The sequence below is a fragment of the Phacochoerus africanus genome, chromosome 1, assembly GCF_016906955.1.
Source record: "Phacochoerus africanus isolate WHEZ1 chromosome 1, ROS_Pafr_v1, whole genome shotgun sequence".
NCBI classification, from domain to species: Eukaryota; Metazoa; Chordata; class Mammalia; order Artiodactyla; family Suidae; genus Phacochoerus; species Phacochoerus africanus.
The window spans coordinates 105,005,177-105,024,102 of NC_062544.1; the positions used below are offsets into that span (position 1 = coordinate 105,005,177).

General features: G+C 41.0%; 1 protein-coding gene across 3 annotated transcripts in view; it reads left to right on the top strand.

Moving 5' to 3' along the window:
• Positions 1 to 18,444: 18,444 nt before the first annotated feature.
• Positions 18,445 to 18,926, top strand: part of ENTPD3 (ectonucleoside triphosphate diphosphohydrolase 3) — a 34,009-nt gene continuing 33,527 nt past the window's right edge. The window contains exon 1 of one of the 3 annotated variants that reach the window (XM_047770516.1): positions 18,445 to 18,632. The gene's annotated coding sequence lies outside the window, so the exon portion shown is untranslated. The remainder of the gene's footprint in view (positions 18,633 to 18,926) is intronic. The other 2 variants (XM_047770503.1, XM_047770509.1) reach the window with 2 other exon arrangements.

Sequence of the window (18,926 nt, forward strand, 5' to 3'; positions counted from 1 at the left end):
TCATTAAATCAAACACTTATTCTTTAAAAGGAAACCCTACACAAATCTTCCATTTGCTTCACCAGAATTGTCACTCTTCTCCACCCTATTCTGTGTCCCAGGAGACTGATCTCTATGGAATATATCCAGGGTTCCCAATTGGATTTGACCAGGGGAGCACCAGCTGGAGTTGAGAGGGAGAAAAGAGAGTCAGGTGAATGTTTATTCCTCTGTCTCCCTCCCTGCAAGCTGTGTCTTCCTGTGTCTCTCATTTTCACATCAGAGCTCCTTCTGGGAGGGTATTTGCTTTTCTTTCTCTTCTCTACCCACTACCTTTGTCCTTTTCTGTTTATTTTCTACCTTTGTCTCCCTTTATAGCAGCACTATTCACAATAGCCAAGACACGGTAGTAACCTAAATGTCCACTGATAGATGAATGCATTAAGAAGACGTTGTACAGGAGTTCCTGTCATGGCTCATCAGGTTATGCACCCATCTAGTATCCATGACGATGTGGGTTTGATCCGTGGCCCTGCTCAACGAGTTAAGGATCCAGCATTGCTGTGGGCTGCAGTGTAGGTCACAGACACAGTTCATTTCTGGCATAGCTGTGGCTGCAGTGTAGGCTGGCAGCTGCAGCTCTGATTTGACCCCTAGCCTGGGAACTTCCCTATTCCACAGGTGCAGCCCTTAAAAAAAAAAAAGAGTGGTACATACACACCATGGAATACTACTCAATCATAAAAAGAATGAAATAATACCATTTGCAACAACACGGATGCAACTAGAGTTTCTCATACTAAGTGAAACAAGTCAGAAAGGGAAAGACAAATACCATATGATATCACTTGCATGTGGAATCTAAAATATGGCACAGATGAACCTATCTACAAAACATAAACAGGCTCAGAGACAGAAAGGACAGAGTTGTGGTTGCCAAGGTGGAGGGGAGAGAACTGGTAGTTTAGGGTTAGTAGATGAAAACTATTACATTTAGAATGGATAAGCAATGGGGTCCTACTGTATAGCACAGAGAACTATATCCAGTCTCTTGGGATAGAACATGATGGAAGATTATACGAGAAAAACAATGTGTGTGTGTGTGTGTGTGTATGACTGGGTCACTTTGCTATACAGCAGAAACTGCTATAACATTGTAAATAAACTATACTTTAATAATAATAATAATAATAATCAATAGTGTTTTAAAAAAACAGTTCTCAGCTTCACCTATCCCCACCCTCACTCTCATATGGTGCTTCTTCAGAAGCATCTACTTTCAACTCTCTCAGCTGCTTCTTCTCATACTTAGCCTCACATTTCCAAGTGGGATGCTCTTTTTGCTACTTCTAGATCATTTGTTTTAGAGTATGTCAGCTAATTTCCAATTTAAGTATTTGAGAGTTTTGTCCTCTTACACACCATGACCACCTGCTTCCTCTTCTTAATCTTCACAATATGGTTATATCATACTTTTCTGGTTGAACAGATAATCAATATAAGTATTACTCGCTGGTGATCCAAGTCGTTCCATCATTTCCTTCCTTCCTTTTACAGTCTTCCATTTTTCTCCCGTTTTTATTTACTTAATTTTCTGTATTTTTCCAGTGATCCAAAAGATCTGTTACATGTCCAATAATAATTTTTCCAAATGCCCAAACACATCAAATTTCCCTTAAAACTTTTTAAAACTTCTGCCTATCTTGAGATTATCAGTGCTGGTTGTCAGGTGCAGTACCCAAGGTGATTCACTCTCTTCCTAAGAGACTCCTTTGTTCACACTAACTTTTCACTGAGACTCTTTACCAACACAGTCCTACTTGGAAAAAGGTAAATTAAAATGTTTCGGAGTTCCACTCGTGGCGCAGCAGAAATGAATCTGACTAGGAACCATGAGGTTGCGGTTCAATCCCTGGCCTTGCTTAATGGGTTAAAGATCCAGTGTTGCTGTGAGTTGTGGTGTAGGTTGCAGATGCAGTTCAGATCCTGCGTTGCTGTGGCTGTGGTGTAGGCTGGCTGCTACAGCTCTGATTAGACCTCTAGCCTGGGAACCTCCACATGTCATGAGTGCAGCCCTAAAAAAAAAAAAGAAAAAAAAAAGGTTTCCTCAAGGGACATGCCTGCCTCTCCAGGAGCTGCTAAAACACCCTGATTTTTGTTCCTTCGAACACCTTCCCTGGCTTCACAAGGTTAGTGGGGCTCAAGGTGCAAATCCACTTCATTTACACCAGAACACATTTCAACATATAAAGCTGCCTTCGTCAGTAGAGAAATATTCGTTTAGGTGCCTAGAATCATAATGGATTTTGCAAAATACCAGATGTTCCTTAATGGCAAAGATTTTGCAAACAGGCTCATTAACAAAAGACTCAAAGAGAAATAACAGTTCTAAGTGCTACAGTTTTTCCCCTTTCCATCTCTGAGATAATTTCTATTTCTCTCACATCTTAAATATAGTGACCTTTGTCAAATTCTCTGTTTGTTCTTTTCTTCTCTTTAGTCTCTTACCCTGTATGCCAGCTATAACATTAACATCTTACTGCACAAATCAGGTATTTTTGTAATTTTTTAGAAACTCATTTTGCCTCCAAAGCTTACTCTCTGCCTTTAACAAGCTAATTAATCTTGTTGCATTTCTATTTCTTCATATGCAAAATGGGAATAATAATAAAAGTTTTCTTATAAATTTGTGAGCATTAAACAGGATCAATGTGAAGAATTTAACTTACTTCCTGACACTTTGTACACAATCAATAAATATTAGCTATTGTTTGCATATTAGAATTATTTTTACTATCATCACCATTTTATTTGGTTATAGAGGGGAATCTTAATGCATAATTTCAATATCTTCTGGTATTCAGTGTTGTTATTAAGAAGCTGAATGATTTCCATTTCTTTGTAAGTAAACTGTCTCTTTTTCCTTCTCTCTTCCTCTCTCTCTCCAGTGTCCTCTCTATCATCAATGTTTTGAAAATAACATAGCTTGTTTGCCTCTTTTTTCATCCACTGTGCGGGGTGTTCAATTTAGCAGTCTCATTCTGGAAATTATTTTTTCTCTAATTCTGGGGGGTTTCCTTGTATTACATCTTTGATCATCTCTTCCCCGCTATTTTCTCTGCTCTGTTTCTGGAACTTGCTACAGAATGCTGTACTTCCAGAACTGATCCTCTTTTTCTCATAATTTCTCTTCCATTTCTTTATCTGTATTTTTTATAATACATCCTAACATATTTCCCCATCTTTTTTTTGTTGTTGTTGTTTTTTGTTTTTTCTAGGGCTGCACCTGTGGCATGTGGAGGTTCTCAGGCTAGGGGTCTAATCGGAGCTGTAGCCGATGGCCTATGCCACAGCCACAGCCACAGCAACGCAGGGTCTGAGCTGCATCTGTGACCTACATCACAGCTCATGCGGTAGGCTGGATCCTTAATCCACTGAGTGAGGCCAGAGGTCAAACCCACAACTTCATGGTTCCCAGTCAGATTCGTTAACCACTGAGCCACCACGGGAACTCCATATTTCCCCATCTTTATCTCCCAGTCACCTTGGCTCTTCTCTTCATCTGTCATGTTTTAAATGCCCAACAGAGTCTCATGCATTCTAGCAGTTCCTGTAACACACCAGCTCATTCACAGCAATGGTAGGTACTGTGACGCAGGTACTATTCCTGTCCCCATTCTACAGCTGAGGCACTGGAGGCACAGAAAGGGTGTCACCTTCCCAAAGTCACACAACTAGTAAAATAGCAATGCCTGAATCACTACCATCTAGTTACACTGCCTTTGAGACATGAAGGAGGCTATGGCCCATGGGACATGCAGCATTTCTCTTTTCTGCCTGTACTATCATTTATGGTAACACTAATGAAAGAGGAGAGAAAAGAAAGGGGAAAAGCAAGACTCCTCTTGCCCAGTTCAAGGCCAGTAGTGAGCAGTACTCATTTTCCTTTGGATGTGTTTCTACCCAGGACAGTCCTATAAAGAGATAGGAGAAATAGAAGATGGCCTTCGTCCTTCTAAAAGTTGAGATTTCAATACCCACCACTGTCTCCATTCTGATTAAGTGGGATGAAGCACTTAATCAAGCAGTACTGTCCCAATGAAGTTAACGTTGTTTTCCAAATGAACATCTAATGTGATTAAAGAATGGAAGTTATTAAAAAAACAGATAAAGCTCACTGGGGCAATGACTTTCATTATTGTGCTTGAAACAAATATAAATGTAGCCAATTCACTCGAGATGTTGCCTCATCCTAAACCTGGCAATTAGAGATCTACAGAACATCCATGACTCAGCTCATCCATTCACAGTGTGTGGTGTGTGTTTCTGGTATTATATTCAGTGTGTCACCAAGAAGGGCAAACAAGACTCGGCAGCACACAAGCATGCACCAGTATGCTCATGCCTATCACCTAGAGTAAGAAGCCTCACTTGGGAGCCTGTGCTGTGCCGTTCCTTTCATATAAAGTTCAAGAAAAGGCAAGACTCATTCATGGTGACAGATGTCACAATAGTGATGACCCCTGGGAGGAGGTATGAGGGGACATTCTGGAGTGATGGAAATGTTCCGTATCTTGAACTAGGTGGTGTTTATGCATTAAAAATTCATTGAACTAATAAGCATTTAAGATCTTTTCATACAGAAATAAAAACAAAAATAAACAAATGGGACCTAATCAAACTTACAAGCTTTTGCCCAGCAAAGGAAACCATTAAAAAAAAAACAAAAACAAACAAAAAAAGACAACCTATGGAATGGGAGAAAATATTTCCCAATATTATGACCAACAAGGACTTAAATTCTAAAATATACAAACAGCTCATACAACTCAACAACAAAAGCAACAACTCAATTAACAAATGGGCAAAAGACCTAAATAGGCATTTCTCAAAGACATCCAGATGGCCAATCAGCACATGAAAAGATGCTCAGCATTTCCAATTATTAGAGAAATGCAAATCAAAGGTACCACTTTGTGAGGTACCACTTCACACTGATTAGAATAGTCTACAAATAACATTATCAAAAAGTCTACAAATAACAAATGCTGGAGAGGATGTGAAGAAAAGGGAATATTCCTACACTTTTGCTGGAAATATAAGTTGGTAGAGCCACTATGGAAATCAGTATGGAGGTTCCTAAAAAAATCAAGGATAAAGTTACCATATATGATCCAGCAATCCCACTCCTGGGCATATATCCAGACAAAACTACAATTCAAAAATATACATGAACCCCTACGTTCATAGCAGCACTATTCACAACAGCCAAGACATGGAAACAAACTAAATTTCTATTGACAGATGAATGGATAAAGAAGATATATATACACGATGAAATACTACTCGTCCATAAAAAAGAACAAAATAATGCCATTTGTAGCAACATGGATGGACCTGGAAATAATCATACTAAGTAAGTCAGAAAAAGACAAACACCATATGATATCACTTGTGGAATCTAAAATATGACACAAATGAACCTTTCTATGAAACAGAAACAGAATCACAGATAAGGAGAATAGTTTGTGGCTGCCAAGGGGGAGGGGGCTGGGGGAAGGAAGGAGTGGGGGGATTGGGTCAACAGATGTAAGTTATTATATATGGAGAGGATAAACAACAATATCCTACCGTATAGCACAGAGAACTATATTCAATGTCCTATGATAAACCATAATGGAAAAGAATATTTTAAAAAGTATATATATATACACATAGATGTATAACAGAATCACTTTGCTGTACAGCACAAATTAACACAACATTGTAAATCAATCTACTTCAATAAAAAAAGGTCTGTGCATTCTATTGTATACCTGTGTATTCTATATTCATATATATGTTTTTTTACTATGTTCTTCAATAAACTCGCTTTACTCTCCTCCTTCACTAGAAATTACTAACCAGGTAGTACCACAATAATGGAGGTCAGACAAATCAGGAGTTACTTTTATCACATATTAGTTGGGGGATCTTGGCCAAATCACTTAATATCTGTTAGTCCCAACAGTTATAAAAAGAGGCTATGGAGTTCTCGTCGTGGCTCAGTGCTTAACAAATCCAACTAGTATCCATGAAGACAGGGGTTGATCCCTGGCCTTGCTCAGTGGTTAAGGATCCAGCATTGCTGTGAGCTATGGTATAGGTCGCAAACACGTCTTGGATCCTGCGTTGCTATGGCCGTGGCATAGGCCAGCAGCTACAGCTGATTCAGCCTGGGAACCTCCATATGCCACGGGTGTGGCCCTAAAAAGACAAAAGACAAAAAAAAAGAGGCTAGTCATAATGTCTACCCTCAGGTGTTCCTACCTACACCCCCGCCTAGACAAAAAACTATGCTATACTCATGAATTTACATATACATATATATTTTAATATATATTTCTATTTTATATGTGTATATAAATATATATACATATACAACAATCTTGATGGCCCATCAGTACTGGAGACAGAATTATCAGCATCTAAAAACTGGTTCACTGTTCCTAAAGGTGGGAAGAACATTATCTTCAAACAGTCCCAGAGGTGAGTGGGGAGAGGCTCAAAGCGGTGTACACCTGGTACTCCAAGCTTGGAAGGTGACCCTCTAGAAGTTAGGGAGAAAAAAGGCAAGAAGTGGGGAATGCAGGGAAGCCTGTGTGTCCAGCCAGACCCAGGCCACTGCGTTTGGCTATAGAGATTGCACACTACACAGCTTCAGGGCCATAGTCCATTTGAATGGCGCCCCCTGCAGTTGTGTTGGACAGGATCGCTGGGAGAGACACCACCAAAAGGGTGAGGTCTCACCAGCTGAATGTCCCACCTTCTCCAGAAATTTTCCTACTCTCAGGTCACAATCTTAGCTTAGATGCCTCAGCCCTAAATCTGGTGATTTCTCAAAAGAGCAAAATCCATCATTGCAATGGAACTTTGTTCTGTTCCTATCTGAGTGCCCAGCTGCATTCAACTCGACCCAGTAATGTCCCAGGAAAACATAAACCTGGTGGTGCCCCCTGGACACCTACAAGGTTGGAGGTGTGAAACCCTGCACTTGTACTTGGAGAGGTGGGAACCCTTGATCTGAGTCAGTTAGTGACACACATCTCCACTGGATCTGCTAGTAGCAGTGATAGTAGTAGTAGTAATAGTAGCTGAAAGTTTCAAGCTTCTAATCATGCTTGGTCTTTCTGGTGAACAGCCCCTATCCAGGAGGCCACCAAGAGTTACCTCATTAGAACAAAATATGTTCCTATCACCTGGGAAATGCCAGAGGATTTAAGAGCTCTCAGGAACCAAGAGCAGAGACCATTTCTTACTATGGCACAGTAACCAATAAAAGCATAAAAATAGAATGTATATATTGAAAATTGGTGAACAGAAAAGAGGGAATAAAGAAAAATCAATAAATTCTATTGAAAGATAGGAAAGAGGGGAAGAAGAAGACAAAGAAATAAAGCAAAATAAATACAGGTCACTAAATAAGATGATAGGAATAAGTAAAAATATGTCAGAAATTACAGATTTACTCAAAAATGGAATAGTTTTAAAAGGCGCATAAAACCTGCATCCCAGCAGAATCCACAGATGAGATGGTTTAGGGACAACCCACAGAAGAAGGTAGAATTCAGGAAATAAAACAGCCATGAGGAGTTCCTATCATGGCTCAGCAGTAACAAATCCAACTAGTATCCATGAGTACACGGGTTTGATCCCTGGCCTCATTCAATGGGTTAAGGATCCTGTGTTGCCGTGAGCTATGGTATAGGCAGATGTGGCTCAGATCCCGAGTTGCTGTGGCTGTGGTATAGGCCGGCAGCTACAGCTCAGATTCAACCCCTAGCCTGGGAACTTCCGTATGCTATGGGTGTGGCCTTAAAAAGACAAAACAAACAAACAAAAACAGGCATGAAAAACAGAGAGAAGCTGTTGCCACTCTGAGGGGAAGAAGAGTTTTACCCTCAAAGGATACTGGAACCCTGGAGGAGGGATCTCCACTGGCCCTACAGTCATGGAGGGAACAGGGCTTCCACCAAAACGCAGCTTAGAGTGAGGAGGGAGGGGCAAGAAGTACTTGAATTTTCTCTTCTCCACTCTTTTTTTTTTTTTCTTCAGTCTTTTTACCATTTCTTGGGCCGCTCCCAGGGCATATGGAGATTCCCAGGCTAGGGGTCGAATCCGAGCTGTAGCCGCCGGCCTACACCAGGGCCACAGCAACTTGGGATCCAAGCTGCGTCTGCAACCTACACTATAGCTCACAGCCACGCTGTATCGTTAACCCACTGAGCAAGGCCAGGGATCGAACCCGCAACCTCATGGTTTTTAGTCGGATTCGTTAACCACTGTGCCACGACGGGAACTCCTCTCTTCTCCACTCTTAAATCTCTTGCCTCCCCTTAGCAACCTAACCACAAGGCAGCTGTCAAAGGAGTTTGGGCGATGCAATCTGTGAGCCAGAGCAGGGAAGAAAAGAGTGGGGAATATATCTGGTGGGCAAAGGGCATGACAGTATTCATATGTGATAAAAAGGACTTGGAAAACATTATTAGGAATGAAGAGAAACTTTGCTTAATGATAAAAGGAGTAAGTTGCCTGGAAGATATAACAATTCTGTACCTATATGAGTCTAACAACACAGGCTTCTTAGTATATAAAGAAAACACTATAGGAATTATAAGCACACAACAACATATATACTCTCATAGTGAGAAGTTTTAGTATAAATCTCCCAGAAAGTGATGGATCCAAGAGACAAAATTTTTCTAAGTCTATAGAAAATTTGAACAACACAAAAGTCTTCATATAATGGACATATATAGAATTCTACATATAAGGCTCCCAATAACTTAAAATGTATATTGTTACTGAAAACCTTATAAATGTCCCTCAGCTGGTGAACGGATAGACAGTTATATATTCATACAATGAGATACTATTCAGCAATAAAAGGGAATGAATTGTTGATATATGCAGCAACATGGATGAATTTCACATGCATTATGCTGAGTAAAATTAGTTGGACTCAAAAGGTCATATACTAAATGATACCATTTACCAAAACGTTCTTTTTTTGGGTGGGGGGCCACACCTATGGCATATGGGGGGCTAGGGGTCAAATTGGAGCTACACCTGTCAGCCTAAGCCACAGCCACAGCCACAGCAATGCCTACACCAGTCTGCGACCTACACTGCAGTTCATGGCAATGCAGGATCCTTAACCCACTGAGCGAGGCCAAGGATCGAACCCTCAACCTCATGGTTACTAGTCAGATTCGTTTCTACTGTGTCACAACGGGAACTCCACAAAACATTCTAAAGGAAACAAAATGAAAGGAACAGAAAACAGATTAGTGATTGCCAGGGGATGTGGGTGGGGAGAGGTTGAGCAGTAGAGGCTGCTGGAATGGTTCTGGTTCTATTGTGGTAGGTAGTCCTAGACTTTCTGCATCTGCTAAAATTTGTAGAACTGTACACCAAAAACAGGAATGTTACTGCATACAACCACATTTTTAAATTGAATTTTAAAAACATTAGTCTACTCAAACTCAATAAATTATCTACAAATTTGACCAAGTACATGACCACAAAGGCAATTTTAAGAACTATTAAAGACGAATATCATAAACACTAAATTTTCTAACTACAGTACAAAAAACTCTGATTTATGGCTGATTTAGTTATAAAAATTTTGTTCCCAAACTTCATAATCTGGAAAATAAGAAAATACATTTAAATAAAATCAATGGGTCAAAGAATATCATAATAGAAAATCACGAAATATTTACAGCTGAATAATAACAGAAGTGTTCATTTTGAAAATTTGTGGAACATAGATGAAGAGACATTTGAAGCAAAGAACATAGCCTTGGATGCATATATAGCATAATCCTGTGGGGGGGGGGCAGGGATTTTTTAAAATAATAAGTTAACCATTTTGTTCAAGAAGTTAGAAAAAGGACAATAAAAAATTTTAAAGTAGAAAGGAGGAAAAAATTTAAAATTAGCTGTAATTGTAAACAAAGGCACACTGTAGAGAGAATGTTATAAAATGACAATAGAATTGTGGCTGACAGCCAGACAAGAAAACTATGAGAAGAATGCAGAATCCAATCAGGCGGAAAAAAAAAAGATAAATTGAAGCAGTCAAGTGAAGAGGAAATTAGGCATATTCCAACTAGGAGTGCAGAATTTCATTCCCCCACCAGGTGATAAAAATTGGAAAGAGATTGCAATTAAAATTGTTCCCCAAGGGGACAAGCAAAGCTCTTGTTTATAAATCTTAACCCATTTAAAAGTTTTGGCTGGGCCATCCATGCCCGCCCAGTCCCTGGTACAGGCAGGGCCCAATTCTAAGAAAGGGCTTAGTATGTGCCAATCTGTGACTCAGGTAGAATTGATCCAGAACAAGTTCCCAGGATCCCAAAGAGCTTTTAGTTTTCACCAGTTTTAGCTAGCAATATTTAATCCATTCAAATTTTTAAATTTTTTATTCATTTAAAAATAATAATCATAGGAGTTGCCATTGTGGCACAGTGAAATGAATCCAACCATGAACCATGAGGTTGTAGGTTCGATCCCTGGACTCATTGGGTTAAGGATCCGGCATTGCCGTGAGCTGTGGTGTAGGTCGCAGACTGGTGTAGGCATTGCTGTGGCTGTGGCTGTAGCCAGCAGCTGTAGCTCTGATTCAACCCCTAGCCTAGGAACTTCCATATGCTGTGGGTGCGGCCCTGAAAAACAAAAAAATTTAAAAACATTTTTTAAATTAAAAAAAAAAAAAAAAGTTCCCATTGTGGCACAGTGGAAACGAATCCAACTAGTATCAGTGAGGATGCAGGTTTGATCCCTGGCCTCACTCAATGGGTTAAGAATCCGGTACTGCTGTGAGCTACAGTGTAGGTCACAGACATGTCTTGGATGCAGCGTTGCTGTGGCTATGGAGTAGGCCAGCAGATGCAGCCCAATTCGACCCCTAGCCTAGGAACTTCCATATGCAATAGATGTGGCCCTAAAATAATTAATTAAAATAACAATCAGAAATCCAATACAACATTGTTTACAAACAATGCAAAATGGAAAAAATCCAAATATCCACAAATACAGAAAAGCGTAAATGAACTGTAATTTATTTATACACTAGAATACTACACAACTTATTTCTAATTAATCTATAGCTAACAACTTGGATAAATCTCGGTGCGGGGGGAGGGACTTTTGAAAGGAAAAGTGAAGTGGCAAAAGAATAGAATATACAGTACCATTTAGGTAAATGTTTTAAAGCAGAAAGAAATTAATTGGTAAAAGCAGATCTTTGAATGCCAGGCTAAATTTGGGCTCATTTCAGTAGGGAGTAAGAATTCAATGTTGAATGAATGAGTCATCAAAAGATTTTGAGCTGGAAACACATAGCTATGCTGTAAGACTGATCCAGCAGGCTCTTAACCTGAGGTCCACAGAACTCAGGGGACTTATGTCTCTGCACATGAGGAAGTACTTCTTTATTTTTAGGAAATGGAAATAGTATTCAGGGTATAATCAACAAAGCAAATGGTATTGGCAAGACTTGTGACTTTGTCACCAGTAGAAATCACAGATATTTTCATGTCACATTACAGTTGTGGAAGATGTCTTTATCCTTTATGCTCATCACACTTTGAAATTAGAGTAGGTGTTGGATTTGCAGCAGGATCTCATTACTGAATGAGTTAATAAAGAAGCACAGACATCACAAATTTGATTTTTAAAACATTTGAAAATGCACTTCAATATAAAGATTCCCTTTGCAATTCTGTGTGTTTCATTATTTACATTAAAAAAAAAAAAATGATTCCAGAGTTCCCGTTGTGGCTCAGAGGAAACGAATCTGACTAGTAACCACGAGGATGAAGATTTGATCCCCAGCCTCACTCAGTGAGTTAAGGATCTAGCATTGCTGTTAGCTGTGGTGTAGGCTGGTGGCTACAGCGGTGGTGTAAGCCAGTGGCTACAGCTCTGATTCGACCTCTAGCCTGGGAACCTCCAAATGCCACAAGTATGGCCCTAAAAGAGAAAAAAAAAAAAAAAAAAAAAGAAGAAGAAGAGAAAAAAAAATGATTCCAAGAACATGCATCAGCTTCACCAGACTGCCAAAAGGGTCCATGGCACAAAAAAGTGAACACTAAGTAAGATGGCTACGAGGTGACAGTGGGGGCAGATCCTTGGTGGCTGTGCAAAAAGTCTGATCCGGTGATAACAGGGCTGGGATGAGGGTGTGAAGGGTGGGAGTGAAGCTCAGTCCCCCAAGTGTCAGACTCATTTCCCACTCAGACTCAGCACACAGAACAGTGCCTGGAACACAGAAGCAACCAAGGCAAAATTTGTTAAATGTATGGAAAATGGAACTGGTGTGGGAGGTAACTGTGGGGTGGAATACACTGGGTTGGTCCAGTGAGTGAGCTTCTGAGGCCAGAAAGAAAGAAGGGTCCAAGAAGGGGATAGAAGGTGTTACATCAAACCCAGCTGCGATCAGTGAGGTCTGGCACTGCAGCAGGTATAGGAGGCCAGAAACTTGCAGTAAACTACAGCAGGTAAAGGATTCATTCAACTCCTGAACCTCCAAATACTAAAAGCACACAGTGGTATTGGGTTTTAATTTCACCAATCTTATTCCAAATTTGCCTTTTCTCCTTTATAAATGGGACTCTTGAGCCATTATTGCAAAGCGCATTTGTCAGTCTTCCTGAAAGTCTTCCACAAGAGCAGGTTGGGATGAGGCTTTTTCTAGCCCAGAACTTCTATTGCAAGGCACGGCTTGCCCCATATGACACCACCCAGGCAAGACCTGGATCTGGGGATGGAAGTGTAGAATTCAAGGAAAGGAAAATGAATTTTGCAATGGATAATTTTATGTGTTAACCTGACTGGATCATCAAATGCTCAGATAGCTGGTTAAACACTGAAACTTACACCATCAGCTTTCCTGGTTCTCAGGCCTTTGGACTCAGACTAGATGTACACTACTGGTACTCCTGGGTTCTGAGCTTGTCAACTGCAAATCCTGAGATTTCTCAGTCTCCATAACCACGTGAGCCAACTCCTCTCAATAAATCATGTATATATGTATGCATGTATACACTTACATGTGTATATATGTGTATATGTATTTGTATACACACAGACACATACACACACCCCTACACATAGATATGTTTCTGTTTCTTAGGATAATCCAGACTAATATAGATTCTTAGAAATATCAGATGGAAAAAATCTTCTTGGTCACAATCTTCTACCTACAAAAATGTTATATAACCATAAACTCAGAGAAAAATTGTTCCTTGTATTTTATTAAACTTGCTCAATCAAAAACAAAATCAAGAAAAATGAGGTGATAAATTTAGGTAGGACATAAGTTTGGTTAAAATGGTGAAGGTGAGGACTGCTTTGAAGGGGAGCAGAAATTAGGGTCCTCTGGGGCACATGCTCACACTTGCGCGCACACACGCACACACACAAATGCTCCATTTCCTCCTTACCCACTCTTCGTGACCTCTGGAAATTTGATTTTCACCCCAAGTCACTACCCTTAGACCTTTACTCTTGATCATCTCTAGTCTCTCCCCAAACTCCAAGCATTCCCATTGTGCTAAGGATGTACATCTCTAGCCTTGAGCTTTCAGAAATAATGGCATCATAGACAGATACTACCCAATGCCTTCATTTCACAGATTAAAAAAAAACAAAAAAAAAATCACCTGCGGATCCTCAAAGTCTAGAGATGTATCCAGGGTCATGTACCTGCTGGTACTTAGAAGAGATGAGACAAAAAACCAGGTTTCCTAAATACCAATCTAGCAGTCCCCTGGATAACCCAGTTGTTTTTATGGTCTATATTCTAGGCAGCTATAAACCATTTCCAAATAGATATCTTCTGTTCAACTTAGATATTACAAGCCTCATCATGCAGTCAGAAAGACAGCAGTCACTTGTGAAAATGTTTAGTCTGAAATGGAAAACTTGGGAAAAGTATGTGTCAAGTAAGACAGTCAAAGTGTTAATATCCTTCATCCGTAAAAGAGCATTCTGTTTATTCAACACATACTTACTGAGAGTTCACTAGCCACTTGACTGTTGTAGACATTGAGACTATAACACTTAGTAAGAATAGTATGGATTCTGCTTGTATGGGGTTTTCTGTCTAGTGGAGAGACAGACTAATCAGAAATTGCTGTTGGGAAAGGCAGACACATGCAATCTAGAAGGGCTGCCCTAGGCCTGGAACATTTCCTGACAAAGAGATGAAGAGCCATCAAAGCCTGTAGCAGCCATACCTCTTTGCTTGAGAACATCTTCCCCGGTTCTGGGTTTGAGGTGTACTTTGTTCTGCTGAGCATGTGGGTCACTGGCCCAGAGGCATGCCATGTCCCCCAGCTTTCTGTATTTCAGAGCCCCCCTTGGGGGAGGGGAAGGAGTCCTTCACCTGCATACTGTGTTGGCTGGGGGGTAAGACCCACTAATCATGGGGCATGGATGCTGACCTATTGAAACACCTCTTGCTCTGTCTCTTCCCTATGGAAGGGAAGTGTTATTCCACCCAGAGTCTGTGCAAGTCATATCTTTCTTGGCGACCCTGACACCTGCAAATCAGGCAATGGGTTGACATGCTGGGACTGCTGCTTCTGGTGGTAGGCAATAGGTGTCACTTGCTCAACAACTGCCATAAAGCCAGGACTAAGTGTTGAGAAATTCTTGGGAGAGGAGCACAAACCAGCAAAAGGCATCTAGAGAGGTGGGAAAAAAAATCAGGGCATGTCATATTCCAGAAATTTCAAGAGAGTTTTTCCCCTAATATGGAACTTTCTCCAATACAGAACATCATAGGTCTTTATTGTTGTTATATTCACTAGTTTGTTGTATATTTTAGCTTCCACATATAAGTGATATCATACAGTATTTTTCTCTGTCTTATTTCACTAAGCATAGTGCCCTCCAAGTACATCCATGTTGTTGTAAATGGCAAAATTTCATTCTTTTTTATGGCTGAGTAATATTCCTGTGTGTATGTCTGTGTGAATCATAGTTTCTTTAGTCATTCATCTGTTGGTGGACATTTAGTTTGCCTCCACATCTTAGCAATTATAAATAATGCTGCTTTGAACATTGGGGTGCATGAATCTTTTCAAATTAGTGTGTTTATTTATTTATTTATTGGATATATACACCCAAGAGTGGAATAGCTGGATTATATGGTAGTTCCATTTTTAGTTTTTTGGGACTCCTCCCTACAGTTTTCCACAGTGACTGCACCAATTTACACTCCTGCCAATAGTTTATTAGGGTTCCAGTCTCTCCATATCCTTGCCAATATTTTTTATTTGTGTTCTTTTTGATTATAGCCATTCACAGATCTTTTTAAGCTTTGCTAAACTGATCAAAGAAAATGTTGAATTCTGAAACATATGAAAATATATTATAAAATATTAGTAATAAAATAACGCAGTAGTAAAAACACAATAGTATTTTACATTCAGAAATCAGTTGCATTTCTTTCTGTATACTAACAATGAAATATCAGAAAAGGAATATTAAAAAACTACTTTTTAAAATTGCACCAAAAAAATATCTAGGAATAAACCCAACCAAGGAGGTGAAAGACATAGCTGAGGACTATAAAACACTAAAAAAGAAACTAAAGAGGATTCAAAGAAATGGAAAGATATCCCATGCTCTTGGATTGGAAGAATTAATAGTTAAAAGGGCCATACTACCCGATGCAATCTACAGATTTAATATAACCCCTACCAAATTACCCACGACATTTTTCACAGAACTAGAACAAATAATCCAAAAGTTTGTGTGGAACCATAAAAGACCCAGATTTGCCGAAGAAAATCTTGTTTAAAAATATCAAAGTTTTAATTGGCAACTTTTGGACAAGTAATGAGACTAAGCATCTTTGCCATGTTTATTGGCCATTTATTCTTTTGAATATTGTCATTTGTCCATTTTTCTACTTCAGGCATTCATATATTTTTGGATTTATAAGACCTCATTATGTATAATGATTTTTCACTCTTTGCTATCACATTCTTAAATATTTCCCCACAATTTATCCCTTTTTTTAATGTCTTTTTTCAAGGCAGTTGTTTTACATTTTTATGGATGCAGGTTTGTTTATTTTATCTCCCTGCTTTGATCTCACATTAGAAGAGGCTGGCTCTTCCCAAGGAACGTAAAAATGTTCTCCTCTTTTTTCTTAGGTTATTAAATCCTTTTTTTATATTCAAACTTTTAATCTATCTAAAATCAACTTTTATTTAGGATAAGTGATTGGGATTTGTTCCAAAATGTGAAAAAGAGAGACTTCAACATCAATTATTGGATTCTATGTTCTTTCAATGTCCTCTTTTCTTTTTTTTTTAGGCCCACACCTGTGATATATGGAAGTTCCCAGGCTAGGGGTTGCATTGAAGCTGTCAGCTGATGGCCTATGCCACAGCCACAGCAATGTAGGATCCAAGCCATGTCTGCGAACTGCACCACAGCTCACAGCAAAGCTGGATCCTTAACCCACTGAGCAAGGCCAGGGATTGAACCCACATCCTCATGTTACTAGTCACAATAGGATACTGAGCCACAACAAGAACTCCTTCTTCCAGTGTTCTCTTGATGTTATATAAGATCCCATACCCATTGTTCTCATACTGGACTTTCTCTTCTGTTCTTTAGATCTCCTGGTATATTCCTGTATCCAAACTAGGCTGTTCTAATTACTGTAGCTTTATAGTATGGTTTGATGTCTGATAAGGCAAATCTAAATTACTTTAAGATCTGGAAAAACCATTAAAGTTTGCATATATGTGTGTGTTTTGTGTGTGTGTCTATGTTTGTTCCTGCTTGTGAAGGACTGATGAGAAACTGTGTGTGGGGGGTGGTGGGGGGTGTGGGTGTGTGTTCTTACACATGGAAAGTTGATGAAGAAGTATCTTTGAATGACTAATTGAGGAGCTACAAAGAAGTGTGAGAGAGTGCATGGAACATAGAGAATCAGGGAAGTTTGGAAAAATAAAAGTAGATTTGGGCTCTTAAAGGAAGTAGATACTCACACTTCCCAAGCCTGTAGATTAGGATAGCAGAGAGGAAACTTGGTGATATGGACTGATCTCTGTTATTCACAGTGACACCAGCATCAACTGCACTTCAAGGCCCCTTAGACCCAGGAAACTTAGTTCCTGGGAAACCACTGGGGATGTTAAGGTCAGCCATTCATCACTTAGAGCCTGTATTACCCAGGTCTAGATGCAATGTCAGCAGCTGTTTGTGGGTTTATGGTTCCCTAGGTGCAGAGGGTCTCTCACTTTCTGTCCTATATGTTATGTTTCATTGGCTCACGGCTTTCAATGAAAATGTATTGCAATTCAGCAAGTATTCACTGAATGCCTGACCCCAACCATAGACCCTGTACAAATCTTCTGCAAGGGCCCCTGTCCATCAAACTGAGGGTGAGTGACTATTGCTCTTGCATGCCTGTGTGTGAGTGTGTACACACATGCACAAACACACACACACACACACATACACACACCTTGGGGACTTCCTCTCTGGGATCTGAGGTCTTAAAACATTCTTCTCTGAAGACCCTCTTGTTTCAGAGATTGTTTGCCCCACCTGCACAGGGCAGAAAACTAGTGGCGCACAGGGCCTAGCTTCCTAGGACATAGTGGGGTCCTCAACTCTTCCTTCCAGACATTCAGGAGCCACAAAGAGGGGTGATCCAAGAGGAGCCTGCTCAGGCCTCTTGCTGGAATCATTCCAGGATTCCTTGGGGTTACCCAGAGGGGCCGGAAGCCTACCTATTGCTGCATTAAAAACAGACCCCAGGCATTTGAATGGTTGCATTTTTGTCATCTTTCCTATTTGGCCTCTTCCAGGGAGTGTTTGTCCTGAATTTTGTCCTAATGACACCCACATAAAACACAGTGGAGGAGAGTATTGTCAGTAACCAATGAAGATGTCTCTGGGCATGGCCAAGGTGGTGCTGCTAAAACATTTGAGAGGGAAAGTCTCTGTATTACTTTGCTCTCTGGTCCAAATGATCCAGAGACTAGTCTGCTTATTTGCCTCACCCCCAGCATTACAGGTGTTTACTGGCCTCCACTCCATGGAAAGATGGGACACAGGGCCCACATGTGCACACCCACTGAGTGCTCAGTCTCTGCCCAGCCCCCACTTGAGGTTAACAGTGGAGACAACTAAAAGATTAAAAGCCTCTTGGCCTTGACATCAAAGAGGAAGGCAGGCAGTAGACACCTCTCGCCCACCTTCCCCAGGTAGGTCTGGGCAGGATCGTGGATGTAGACCCAAGGGCCCTCGGCGCCTCTGACCCCTGCCCGCCCCCATTTCGGGTAAATGTGTTGGGGAACTAGAAGAGGGAAAGTGAAGAGGTGCTAGGCCTGAACCCGCACAAGAGGCGGGCCTGGGCCGAGGCAGCCCCGCCCTGCCTCTCTCCGCCTCTCCCCGCCTCCACAGGAGCGTCCTGCGTGCCCGCCGCTGCCGGCTGGCACTGCGGCAGCGCGGGTCGCCTTCGCGTTGTTTGCGCACAGGTGAACACAAGGGACCCTGCGCCCAAACCGCCGCAGAAGGATCGGGACGCTGTGAGGGTGAGGAACGAAATCGGATTCCGCAGGGGGCCGGAGGTAGGGACCGAAGGACGTGAGCCCCACATCGGGCGGCGGGGAGGTGGTCCCTGCGGTGCCCGGAGAGTGGACGCGTCTTTACCGAGCGCTTCTTCGGGTCCGGAGATGCGCCGGGTGCTTGACTGTTTTGGCTGTGCGGAAACGCAGTCCAGCCAGAGTGGGGCCTTCCAGATCCTGGGGAGCTGGATCCTGGGAGCGCGACATCCCTTGCAGTTGTCGCCAGCCCGCAGCCACAGATAACCCGTCTTGGGTTTTGAAAGGGCGACCTCAGGCTTGTGGGTTGTTACCACACAC